Below are 14,958 nucleotides of genomic sequence, written 5' to 3'. Positions count from 1 at the left end.
AAACAAAAGAGGAAAGAAAAATACCCTCTTTGCCATGGGAAAGAAAAAGGGAAAGGAAAATGCACATCCTACTCACTCAAGGACAAGCGTTAAAACTTTCCAAGACCTTGAAGGAAATCATTAAAAGCTTTCCAACACTTTGAAGAAAGTCCCCCTCGTTACGAAAATTGAAAGGGATTCCTATCGAAGGAAGGAAAACATTTTTCCTACAACCACAAGGAAAAATTCAAAATGCACCAAATGCATTTTGTCAAAGATTATGGAAAATCAAATACGTACAATAAGTATGTGCCGATTTATCCATTTTCAAAATTTCTTTCAAGATCAAGCCTCTACAGCCCTTGAAGAAAAAAAAAATTCCTTTCTATTCAAGAACAAGCCTTAACGACCCTTGAAGAAATGTTTCGTTCAGGATCAAGTTTCTACGGCCCTTGACGAAATCTATCACTTCCTTCAAGATCAAGCCTCTACGGCCCTTGAAGAAAACTTTCATTTCAATTCAAGATCAAGCCTCAACGGCCCTTGATGAAATCCATCACTTCATTTAGACCTGGCAATTTCTTACATGACCCGTTAACACGACACGTAAATGACACGAAAATAACGAGTTTCGGGCAACACGATAACTAATCGGGTCATTATCGGGTCACACGATAATAACCCGTTAATAACGGGTCCTTAACAGGTTTACACGAGAGTGACACGCAGGTAACCTGTTTCGACACGATAAGAAAAATGCTATTTTGATGATTTTAATTTTTTACACTACTAAAAAAAACTTACTATAAAATGCAATAGATATAATGAATATGTATATATTGTTTATTAATTATTATTCTATTATTATTCTATATAAATTTTAAAATTTAAGTTTTATTTATTTATTTATTTTTATAGTATATTATAGGCAAAGATTGAGATTAAAAATCATAAAACACATTAAAAATAAAAATATCAAGTAATTTAAAAATACCAAACACATAAACAAATTATAATAATTAATTTCCCGCCTAATATTTCAAGAGTTTCATCCATTTCCCGCCTAATGTTTGGGAAATTTTGTAGCCTATATCCATCCATTTCCCGCCTAATATTTAACCCAAAGAAACTCTAAGTGTTAGTTAATGTATTGTTTTGATGGGATACGTATCCTATGAAACTTATTTCAATGATCCAACCGTCAAACTTGTTTATATATGCTTCGAGATCGCATACGCCAAAATTTGCAAAAAAAAAAAACATTCAAAGATTAAGTAACGAGACAAAACTTTTCGACGGTTATAAATGAAAAATCACGATTTAACAGTTGTTTTAACTTTGATTTTGATGATTTTTTACAGCTATACTCCTTGACCTTATATAAATACAATGAATGAATTCAATCTTCAATTTAAAATATTTACACCACAAAATCTTATGTTATACTTGATAAAAGTATAAATAAACTCTCAAGTGTTAGTGAATCTATCATTTTGATGGGATACGCATCCTACGAAACTAATTTCAACGATCCAACCGTCAAACTTGTTTATATATGCTTCGAGATCGCATACACCAAAAATTGCAAAAAACAAACATTCAGAGATCAAGTAACGAAACAAAACTTTTTGACGGTTATAAACGAAAAATTACTATTTAACGGTTATTTTAACTCCGATTTTGATGATTTTTTACAGCTACTCTCTTTGATCCTATATGAATACAATGAATGAATTCGATCTTCAATTTAAAATATTTACACTAGTGGATACCACAAAATCTTATGTTATACTTGATGAAAGTATAAATAAACTCTTAAGTGTTAGTGAATCTATCATTTTGATAGGATACGCATCCTACAAAACTAATTTCAACGATCCAACCGTCAAACTTGTTTATATATGCTTCGAGATCGCATACCCCAAAAATTGCAAAATACAAACATTTAGAGATCAAGTAACGAGACAAAACTTTTCAACAGTTATAAACGAAAAATCACGATTTAACAGTTATTTTAACTCTGATTTTGATGATTTTTTACAGCTACACTCCTTGACCCTATATGAATACAATGAATGAATTTGATCTTCAATTTAAAATATTTACACTAGTGGATACCACAAAATCTTATGTTATACTTGATGAAAGTATAAATAAACTCTCGAGTGTTAGTGAATCTATTGTTTTGATGGGATACGCATCCTACGAAACTAATTTCAACGATCCAACCGTCAAACTTGTTTATATATGCTTCGAGATCGCATACACCAAAAATTGCAAAAAACAAACATTCAGAGATCAAGTAACGAAACAAAACTTTTTGACGGTTATAAACGAAAAATTACTATTTAACGGTTATTTTAACTCCGATTTTGATGATTTTTTACAGCTACTCTCCTTGATCCTATATGAATACAATGAATGAATTCGATCTTCAATTTAAAATATTTACACTAGTGGATACCACAAAATCTTATGTTATACTTGATGAAAGTATAAATAAACTCTTAAGTGTTAGTGAATCTATCATTTTGATAGGATACGTATCCTACAAAACTAATTTCAACGATCCAACCGTCAAACTTGTTTATATATGCTTCGAGATCGCATACCCCAAAAATTGCAAAATACAAACATTTAGAGATCAAGTAACGAGACAAAACTTTTCAACAGTTATAAACGAAAAATCACGATTTAACAGTTATTTTAACTCTGATTTTGATGATTTTTTACAGCTACACTCCTTGACCCTATATGAATACAATGAATGAATTTGATCTTCAATTTAAAATATTTACACTAGTGGATACCACAAAATCTTATGTTATACTTGATGAAAGTATAAATAAACTCTCGAGTGTTAGTGAATCTATTGTTTTGATGGGATACGCATCTTATGAAACTAATTTCAACGATCCAACCGTCAAACTTGTTTATATATGCTTTGAGATCGCATACGCCAAAAATTGAAAAAAAACAAACATTCAGAGATCAAGTAATGAGACAAAACTTTTCGATGGTTATAAACGAAAAATCACGATTTAACGGTTATTTTAACTCCGATTTTGATGATTTTTTACAGCTACACTCCTTGACCCTATATGAATACAATGAATGAATTCGATCTTCAATTTAAAATATTTACACTAGTGGATACCACAAAATCTTATGTTATACTTGATGAAAGTATAAATAAAGTTAGTGAATCTATCGTTTTGATGGGATACGCATCCTACAAAACTAATTTCAACGATCCAATCGTCAAACTTGTTTATATATGCTTCGAGATCGCATAGGCCAAAAATTGCAAAAAACAAACATTTAGAGATCAAGTAATGAGACAAAACGTTTCGACGGTTATAAACGAAAAATTACGATTTAACGGTTATTTTAACTCCGATTTTGATGATTTTTTACAGCTACACTCCTTGACCCTATATGAATACCATGAATGAATTCGATCTTCAATTTAAAATATTTACACTAGTGGATACCACAAAGTCTTATGTTATACTTGATAAAAGTATAAATAAACTCTTAAGTTTTAGTGAATCTATTGTTTTGATGGGATACGCATCCTACGAAACTAATTTCAGCAATCCAACCGTCAAACTTGTTTATATATGCTTCGAGATCGCATACACCAATAATTGAAAAAAACAAACATTTAGAGATCAAGTAATGAGACAAAACTTTTCGACGGTTATAAAAAAAAAAATCACGAATTTAACGGTTATTTTAACTCCGATTTTGATGATTTTTTATAGCTACACTCCTTAACCCTATATGAATACAATGAATAAATTAGATCTTCAATTTAAAATATTTACACTAGTGGATACCACAAAATCTTATGTTATACTTAATAAAAGTTAAATAAACTCTAAGTGTTAGTTAATGTATCATTTTGATGGGATACGCATCATATGAAACTAATTTCAATGATCCAACCGTCAAACTTGTTTATATATGCTTCGAGATCGCATATGCCAAAAATTGCACAAAACAAACATTCAGAGATCAAGTAACGAGACAAAACGTTTCGACGATTATAAACGAAAAATCACGATTGAACGGTTATTTTAACTCTAATTTTGATGATTTTTTACAACTACACTCCTTGATCCTATATGAATACAATGAACTAATTTGATCGTCAATTTAAAATATTTACAGAAGTGGATATATACCACAAAATCTTATGTCATGATGATCTATGAAAATTGAGGATTTTGTAAATGGAATAACATGTAAGCTTTGAGTTCCATTAGCAAAGTTACATGGTCGTTTAGATTTTTAAAACCCTCCAAATCTCTTGAACAATGTTATTTATTTAAGTGAAAAATTAATAAAATTAATAATAATTATTGTAGAAGTGTGAAAAATGTAATCACTCATAATGAAAAGCTTTACAACTTTCATTAAGGGGTCAACTTCGAAATTTAGTATGTATATACTAATTTAGTATTATATTTTACATTTTTTTGGGTCAAATTATGTTTTTCATTTTCATTTTTATTGATTTAAAATATATTTTTCTTAAAGGGTAACGGGTCGGGTCATATTACCTGAAAATATTAACGGGTTGATTTCGGGTCGGGTCATATTACCTGTTTACTTCAACAGGTATTACACGACATGACCCGTTAAGCTATCGGGTATGACACGAAAACGACATGAACACGAAAAACACAACACGAATGCCAGGTCTAACTTCATTCAAGATCAAGCCTTTACAGCCCTTGAAGAAACAATGTCATTTCAATTCAAGATCAAGCCTTAACAGCCCTTGACAAAATTCATCGTCTCAATTCAAGAAATACGCCTCCACGACCCTTGAAGAAACAAACTAATTCAAGACCAAGTCTCGATTACCCTTGAGTTAGAACATTCACATTGCGGGACTTCAAAACACGTTTCCTACATGTGACAAGCACATGCCTACAACGTGCCTTGAAGTGGGGCATTTGTAGACATGTAAATTTCGTTGCATACAAAGAATGCATCGCAAAGCTCCACGTGGCATATGACTCCTCACAAATAGACAAGTCATCAATGACATGTGGCACAAATCAAGTAAGCGAAGTATAAAATATTCCCAAAATTTGGCTAAAGGGAGAAAACTCCTTTAAATTGGGCAAAAGGGCCCAAATTGCTCTCAAAATCGGAAAGAAAGTTAAGGCATCTTCATAAAACAAGCAAGAATCGAAGATTGCTCACAAAATAGGCAAAAACGCCTCGTAATTTTGGCCAAAGGAGTAAAGTGGCTGAAATTAAACACAAAACATACCTAAATTCTCTCATGGACGAATCAAGACACAAATCAAGGCCAAATCCACCCAAAGGCAAGCCGTGAGAAGCTTATAAGTACAAGATCCTCCCACAAGCATAAGGGTCGAAAAATCTCTACACAGAAGAACCTCTGCCAAACCTTTGAAGACTAATACACTGCCAAAGCTCTCTTCGAAGAACATTCAACCAAAGCCGAAGCTTTCTCTCAACCAAAGTCGAAGCACTTCCTTGAAGAATCAACAAGCACTCATGCCGATTCCTTCAAGACTTTGTTGCAAGCTTATAAACTTGTAGCAACGTTCGTTGCAAGATCAAGTCACCAAGACCCTTGAAGCGACGAAATCCCGCATCAAACACCACATTTGCCACATTCTTGAGGTGAAGATCATCCATGCGTTGTTTTCAAGCTCAAAACTTGAAGCAATCGTTCAACCGTTCGTCCGAAATCAAGTCATCGCGACCCTTGGATCAACAATCATGCATCTACATCAAATTTGAAGACTGAATCAAAAGAAAATCGTAAACAGAGATTGTAACCTACAAATTCATCAATACAAATCTACTTTTCATGTTTACACATTCTTAAAAATAAAAATATTAAAAAAAATAAATATATATATAACTAATCTCCTATTGTGACAAGTGTCGACAATCCAATACATCACATTCTTTCATTATATTCCTAACAGTCACATTACTCGTATGTGACTTTTTAACGAAAACACGTAAATTTTTAACGAAAATCTTAATGATATTATTGATGGCTATATTTTGGCACAAATAGGAAGAACTTCGGCTATCGTATTAGCAGTAAGTTCTTAACATGAACTTGAAGCATTTTACCCAAGCTCCGTTTATAAGTTATCAGTTTGGCGTACATGCCTACCCAAAACTATCAGTTTGGATGGTCATTGCCCAAAAGAAGAAGGAAAAACAAATATGAATAGTAATGTTAGAGAGATTAAATTTGCAAAATAAATGATGTGTTATCAATAGAAATAAGCACATTTATCAACCCTTAAGTAATGAACCAATTATCGACATCTATATTTTTTAATTTTTAAAATTTAATCTGTAAATTTAATCTTTTTAGCATTACTCGATATAAATAGTAGATGACATCTAACATAATGTTATTGTTTTTTTCTCAAAAGGTGGATAATTGACTATTTAAATGCGATACCAATTAGCTGCTTTTGCAAACAGCTTTTTTATTCTTAGTTTGATGACGTGAAAAGAATAAAAGAAAGGCAAAACCTGTAGCAGCCACATCAGAATGTACGGACACGGCCGCGGCCACGAGGCCTTCAGGTGGGGAGACCTGATGGGGGACAAAATTTGTCACTTTACACGGGATTTATTGTTTTCCTTCTCTTTTTCAGGCATTTGAAACGGTGTTTCGGTTTTCTGTTTTGTTGTGTTGCACAATTTTCTTTTGTTTTTCTGATCAAATTAGTTAAATTAAACAGATGCTCTCATTCATTATACTAAAAGTATACAATGTATGCGTAATGCTAGGTAGAATGATAGATTAATTTTTTAGACCAAATTGTAAATTATGAGATGCATTATCAATGTAAAATAAGTACGTTAATCAACAAATAATTTAATTACGTCATATAGTTTACAAAATATAGTTTGAATAAATGATCTTTCTAGCATTACACATAATGCATGCAGTAGAAAGGCCATGTGATGGAAGGTATCTAAACCCTAAACCCTAAACCCTATACAAGATAGCAGTATACACTATTATCATGGTATGAGACTTTAAGATTCACATACTTCTGGTTTTGTATGAAATCTCAATTTCATTGGTTATAGAGCAGGTTCGCTATGTATAAGGCTCAATGGCCCATGTGCTTAAAGTTCAAAATTATCCACGTAAGTTAGGCTCGAAAAGTTGTGTCACATGAGGGGATGCGTGACAATGTAAAAAAATGTCTCACGTTACATTAGACTATTAAGAAACCTTTCATAAACTTATAAGGAAGTAAGGGCATTTTTACTTAATAGAAATGGAAAACACAACGTAGAGATATGGGAACTAAGCAAAGAGAATTTGATCAGCACTCCCCTCCTCCTCTTTCTCTGATTAAGGATTTCAATGGGAAGCTCACACTTTTTCGACTTCATTTGTGTAAGTAAACAAATGGAAAAGTTAGAGTGAAATGATTGTTCTCATAACCATATTTTAATAAATGCAGGAAACTTAAAAATCAAAATTATTCCATGCCTGATCCTTGCTTCCCTAAGTTACTTCTTACATTGCCAACACTACTAAAAAAATGGCCTTCCAAACGACAATGCCCGCAAAAACTTTCACCATAAAAGGTCAAATTTTGTCGGTATATATCAACTTTCGTCGAGAAAGATGTTGCCAAGAATCAATTTTAGATTGTAACCTCAACTTCCTTCAATTAACATGATTTTATTTAACACAAGTGATTGCCTTCGAAGCCCTTCAATGTAACCAACCAAAAAAATTGGCAATGATTTAAAGAATCATAATGAGTGTGGGTGCATGAATCCATAACAACAAGAAGAGGATGCCCTCATCCTCCCAACACCCAAATCAAAGTTAGGGTTTTTAATGAAGACGACGATGTGTAACTGCGGCCACATTGGCGCAGTACTGTACACTCAGCATCTACCAATCAAAATGCAAAGATTGTAAAAACTTGGAGAACCAATAGAGTCTAGGCTCACCAATGTTCCTTATATAAACCCTACTTTCGCTTTACCATCCGTGTTTCAGAGCTTCCTAACTCTGATACTTCTCACGCGCACACACAAGGGGCCAAACGCATAGGGCCTTCGCTATGGTGTTAGATCTCAAGTATATAAACGCTCTTTTTTCTGGTTTTTTTTCTCTGCTTTTTCACAAATTTAGTATTCTGCTCGTTTTCTCTCTAATCGTAATGTTAATTTGTTCTAATTTTTCCCTCCTTTTCAACCTTATTTTCTGCTTTACACTGGATACCAACTGGATTTTCTTCTGAATATAACCATGTCTATGGCATCTGAAATGGATTTTGCTTTTTATAAAACAAACAAATTTTTTAAATTGTGCTTTTGTGGGAATCGATCGATCCTTTGTAGAAACCTAAGCTGCGTATCAAAACATATGAATTCTCCACAAAATTTTGCATCTGTACCCTTTGTTTTTATTAAATAGTACCTTAAAAGAAGAATAGGGTTTTGTTTTGTTCATGGGTTAGATTCTTCTTGGGTACCCCTCTTTACGTTTTAGCCACTTGCAGCAGTGCAGCATATTGCTCGAGGACTTGGTTCTATTCCTTCACTATTTTCTTCTTTGAATATCCTCAATTTTTTTCTTTCTAAATATAATATTCTGGGTGTCATTTTCTTGTTAGAATTTACAGTATTTGACTCAAATGCATGGAGGAAATGTATAGATTGACAGTCGTTGTTTGCGGGTGTGGCATCATCAAGATTCACACATGCAATTAACTGATAAAGTTCTTTGAAGGTGAGAATCTTGATGATGCTGCATCGGCAATAAACCACTATACAAAAGAGAGGAGAACTCCACAGTCAGTTTCACTTTTCTCACTTCAATGATTTGGTATGCTTTCTGTCTACTGTTTCAGGTAAGGGTATTTCTAAAAAAATTATTTTGCTTCCCTAGTTTTAGGAATTTCTTTATTTTTGTTAATGGAGCTCATATATATATATATATATATATATATATATATATATATATTATCAGTAGTATTTGTAGGTGTTATTTATGGCCTCATTAACTTGGCTCTGCTTAAATTTTTAGATCTGTGATTATTCTTCTGATAAAAGCTTGATTCGGGTACAAGGGTTACCTGAGCAAAGTCTGTTTATGCAGAGAGAGATGGGACTTTGTCTATGGTACTGGGATGTGAAAGGAGAGTGTTGATCAGCCTTGACGATGCTGCAAAGCCTTTAAAGCATTTTGAAAAGGTAAATATTTTCAAACCATTTATTTATTTTTATTTTTCCTATTTTGTTGCGTTGGTTTTCAGATCTACCCATGGATTGTCCGAATACTTGGCCGTTCGGAATAGAATCCAAAAGCTGATTTCTAATAGTTTCCAAAAATAGGGAATACATTCCAATAACAAAGTTGTTGTTTGGTAGAATGGTTGCTAAAAAACAACAATCTTAAAAATGCAAAAAAAAGAGTCCATCACTAGAACTCGTTATTCATTATTTTGAAAGGGAAGTGATTTCCACACTTTGTTTTGATCTTGATTTTCCTTAATTTTACACTTTGTTGCTTAATTTCGTCTCTTAATTCTTCTTTTATTTATTTAATTCAGTGGTTAGAAAAATATAGGGGAGTGCAATATGTGAAAAGAGTAGTGTATAAATCTCTCCCCCCTTGAAAATACAAAAGCAATTAATATTGTTAGATTTCAAAGTTGAGTTAAGGTCTCTTCAATGTAAAGATGCCTGTTATCAAACATGAAAACCGTAGTCAAAGTTGTTACCAAATAAAATTTTAAATTTTAAAAGTTTAGAATACAATGGAAATCTTCAAATTGTATCCTCATCTTAAAATTTATTACTTTTGAATCGTGAACAAATAACAAGCTTGGTTTTTTCCTGTCTTTCTATTGCTGAGAAATAGATATGTGTGAAAGAAGTTTTAGATCGTCTCTGTGTATGGTTTTTTTCCCCACCTGTTTTGGGTGGTGGGTTGATGCTATTTGATTCAAAGAATTAATTGTTTTTAGAAAAATATTTCAAGTGGTTCGATCTCTAGCTGTGAAATCAGTAGATCATTGAAAATTGGAATCGGTTTGGGAACTTCGATATGCAAAATCTTGATGGGAAATGGTCACACATTGTCACTTTCTCACAGCCATTTTTGTCTTTGCCTTTACAATTGTTTGAGGACCAACCAAAGAGTAAGTCGTCTTCCAACTTGGGACCCTTGAGATGTAACCTCACTCCCGTCTCATTCATCACTCCTCTCAAAGACATAATATTCAGTACTCCAACTATTTTCTCACTTCTTCAGTAATAGTAACATCCGATGCTTCAGTCATTTCAAGATCATGGAGATCTGTGTGCCTCTATCACTATCCATGATACTTTCACATTTTATTGGGTCTCAATTAGGCTACGCAATAAGTACCATCGTAACATGAAGATATATCTTCAGTCATATGCAAATATCTTCCGTACCTATATCTATGAATTTTATATTTTTTATGTTTTGATAATGAGGAAAACCTTATGAACCACCTCTGTCATCAGGTACATCTTTCTGGTTAATCATGCATACATGTTGATATATATCGATCTCCAAACATGCATTGAATAAATTAGAGTGGTCCAAACTCAAGATTTCCAGTTATAACATAGTGAACTACAATGCTAGGACCACTGATTTCCAATTCTCACTGTTAAGATAGGAGTTGATCTTCCCTTAATGCCAAGATCTTTAAAAGTACTTAGGCAGATCATCAAATCGTAAAATTTCGGAATGGAAATATACTTAAATTAACCAAAGCAATCTTATAGCTAAATATGTAGTGTGTATATGAATTAGATAATAAAGTATGAACTATGACTACCTGATCACTCTGGCTTATTTTGAGAACTTGCATGTATAACAAATCTAGAATTTTAATGCACTTTCTTTCAACTATTTTCTCTCTTTCTTCCATTTCGTACAAAACGCATACTTTACATAGATTTCAACACATTCTTTCTTACAATTACATATATATTTACCCCACCTTCATTCACTTATTCTGCTCATGAACCTATATTATCATTACTTTCGGTGTTTAATTAAGACTTGAATCTAGGCGTTGTTGTTAAATTTTGCTTAAGATAATGAGTCATAATTAATTAATAATCATACGCATTCCAATTGTTGACACAACTCCGGTCACTGCTCTTTCTTTTATTTGTGATTTTAATTGTCCATTACACAATTTATTTATTTAAAAAAAAAAAAAGCATGGAGCTGATGTACTTTAGCATCGTCTTCTATATATAGTTGATAATTTATGGTTTATCCTGTGTGATCATGATTTCATTTCGAACTTCTTACCCTTTATCTTGGGATCTTTATAGCTTACTATTGTGTTCTATATCGTTCTAATTGTCCGAGTGTGTCTCCTGACCTCTATACTTCTTATTTATACTTCAGCTATGAATCATGCATGTACTATATCCCATATACGTGCTTTATTCTCTGCTTGACTAGAAGTGTGTTTGGAAGTCCTTGAAAATAATGGTTAACAATTTTAATGAAGGTGCTTGCAGTTAACAGTTTTTAGTAAAAATGCAAGTAAATCTTGAAAAATCATTTAAAGTGCTTCTTGCAAGAAGCACGATCTAATATGCACTTCAAGTGTTTTTAGAACCCAAAAGTGCTTTCACTACATGGGTTTTAGTCATTCTAAAACAATTAAGTTATATTTATAGATGCTTGGGTAAAAAAAATAAAAAAACTCTCAAATGTGTGTATGTAGATGCTCTAAACAATTAAGTTATATATATATATATATATATATATATATATATATCTATTGTTGTCTGGAGAAATATGTTGTGTCACCTTTCTACAACACTTATTTGTGTTTTCAACACTCATCACATGATGAGTTTCGTAGGCACAAAAGAATATTTATATAACCTGTTGTGGAAGATGTACTATATTTGAAGTCAAGAAGTAACATCTTTAAAAGATATATGCATGAGATCACAAAACTAGAATGGTGTTAAAAGAGGCAATGTCATGTATATCTACTGTGTTCAAAAAAAATTTGGGCAAAAATCTCGTCTTCGATTAATTTTTATCTTCTGGAAAATTATTATCTAACCTTTATCTTTGCTAGGCTGCTAGCGAATATAGGGACTGATAGGCAATTTTCTTTGAGATCGTGATTATCTTTAGAAGCGATTTGAAAGGGCTCTTTTCTCATACATTCTATGTTGGTATACTGCATTTATGGTCACAAAAAATAAAAATAAAAATAAAAACATTTTTGTTTTAGTTCTCGATGTTATTTATTTCTCTATTTTAAGTCGATAGTAAAACTAATAAATTTTGGACATGTTTGGTGTATTTTATCTTTATTCGATCTCTTTATTTTCTATGAGAACTAGAGAGATGATACAAGATTTAAACAACAACTGAATAAAAAAACTTTGAGAGATGATGCAAGGTTCGTATGAAAGGTAATCAAATTAGCATGTAGAAGGATTTTAAAAGACTTTCTAAGCGGTAGATTTGATAGGATTTTTAGAATCCAAATGCACTTTTGAGGATTGTGATTGATTTCATTTGTGGAACTTGATGAATTTTTAGAGAATTTTATTCATAAATTTTGATGGATTTTGGAAGATTTTCTAGTCATTTATCTCAATAATTTGATTTTGGAAATAATAAGACATAAAAGAAAAACTGTGTCCCTTCCCCATCCTCCCTACCCAATAACCACCATATCCCCTCCCTCCTATGCTCTTGTTACACCATCACCTGCCCAGAATCCACCTCTCCATCTCTCTTTCTCTCCCGTAAATGAGAAGAAAAAAAAATGGAATATCGGTTTATTTTGTTGACAGCAGACAAATGAAAATTTGGTCCCTGGTGAGTGTGATTAAAATACGTGAGGATTAAAATACGTTTGATAAAAAAAATGGGGCTGAAGATAATGATAAGGAGCCCCATAACAGTGGAATGCAGTCATGTCTTACACATATGGTGCTTTAATTAGGTAGGTCGAATGATTCTGGGATCCTAAGGGAAAGTTATGAAGGACACGAGTGTGAACAACAGAGTTCATGAATTCATTTGCGGGGGAATCCAATAAAATCTTTGGGAAAGGGTGAAATTGTTTAGTGTCCTTGGTATGTATACTGTTTATCCTCAAATCTCGCAACTTAACGAAATTCCATAAAATCTGTAAGCTTCTGAAATATATCTAGATTTGCATGCACTTGCTAAATATCTATTAAAATTCTAGTTTACATATAAATTTACATTAATTTAAAAAAAATATATATTTTTTAAAATCTTGATTGACTACCTTATAATTCTTAAGTCATTCAAAATCCTTATGAATCTTAATTTTTTATTTTTTTTTCCTTTCTTCTTATAAATCTTAATTTGACTGCACTCTCTAAGTTAGTACATATATATTATGCTTGAAACTCTGATATTATAATTCATTTCTATTAGAAATTTAGTTTATAAGTTGATTGATCTTACAATTACAATATTAGTTATATGTATGTGTGTGTGCGCGCACGTGTGTGTGTGCGCGCACACGTGTGTGTATTTTTTCTGTATGAGATTAAAATCAAATTTTACGGATTTACAGTACGTATTTCAGGGAGGAAAGGGCCCAAACGCAGGCAGTAGTGGTCTCCATGGTCGTACATGGTGGTCCAACTGATGCCACCGGGTGGGTGTTAATTTGGCAGACATGCTGGTGAAGGACGATTTTGGGTCGCACGCATGAGATCTCCTTGGACAACAAAACCCAATTATATTTTTGCCCATGACAGTGAATTTGTGTTCCAAATGTTCAGCTTCCTTTCACCCAGATAAGAAGAAAAAAAAAAAAATAAAGAAAATATGCTTTACGATTTAGGAGGAAACAAAAACTAAGGTGAACAACAAAACATGTAAATAATAAATGAAAGAACGCCTGCATTTTAATCCTATTTTAACCTTCAACTTAAATGCAGAAAAGCAAAAACTTAACGAACAAAAAAACCACCATAGTTGTGGTCCAAGATGCAGCACGAGCATACACCACTTTCCCCTCCCTACCTACCAATTACTTGGTTCTCTTCTTAGAATTTTTGTCAAATAACTTACCCTCGTGTGATAGTTGTACTCAAACTGTACCTCCATGAAAATTCTAGAACATCATAAGTAGCAAACGAGCAAGTAGGCGTAATAACCTTCACTTGCACAGTCGACTCTCACTCTTATTCTTTCTCTATTCTCATTTTCCACTTCTTTGTATCTAGAGGCCCGATGTAGTTAGAGAGGGCATGCACCTCTCATCACCACTTGGCCATATCTATATACATGATGAGTTCATGAACATGGTGTTCCTTCAATAACAATGATACAGACGCGTGGACAGATCCGCCATTAATCACTCCATTTTTTTTTCCTAGGTAACTCGGGAGAAACCCTTACAAACATGTCGGCTTTATCTAGTCTAGTATATGAATTGTGTGCGGCAACCTGGTAACTCTACTTTGAAGTTCATGCATTTCTCCATGTAAACTACTATCCAACTATATATATGACCGGTTTGATATTAGCCATGCTTTTGATTAAGATTTAACGTTTTGAAGCATATTTTTTTTATTAATTTTCTAAAAGAAAACAAGCATAAAAATGTAAAGGATAGCAAACGTAAACACAAATGAACCCAATAAAACTAACCTAAACCCAAGCAGCAAGAGGAGAGGCAACGAGAAACAGGACAACCCAGTTCGTAGTTGTACTTATTTGTTTGCATGGTACTCCACCATTGTTTCTTAAATGCAGATGGAGATGAAAAAAATGTATATATAAGATTTTGTTTTTACAACTTTAAGCGAGTTGGATCATTTACGTCTCAAATTTTCAGTCCACTGAAATTCAAGACAATTTGCATTTTTTATTGGAGATGCTTTTATAGAGAGAAAAATGAATGAGATTTA

At 32.7% G+C, this 14,958-nt stretch overlaps 1 long non-coding RNA gene across 1 annotated transcript; it reads left to right on the top strand.

Moving 5' to 3' along the window:
- Positions 1-8,040: 8,040 nt before the first annotated feature.
- On the top strand, positions 8,041-13,881 carry LOC137714113 (uncharacterized). The gene is made up of 3 exons (XR_011065400.1): positions 8,041-8,885; positions 9,105-9,228; positions 13,626-13,881. It is a non-coding gene; the product is annotated as an uncharacterized lncRNA (long non-coding RNA).
- Positions 13,882-14,958: the final 1,077 nt, after the last annotated feature.

This window comes from Pyrus communis, chromosome 14, assembly GCF_963583255.1.
Source record: "Pyrus communis chromosome 14, drPyrComm1.1, whole genome shotgun sequence".
Lineage (NCBI taxonomy): Eukaryota > Viridiplantae > Streptophyta > Magnoliopsida > Rosales > Rosaceae > Pyrus > Pyrus communis.
This window is presented reverse-complemented; position numbering and strand designations above follow the sequence as displayed.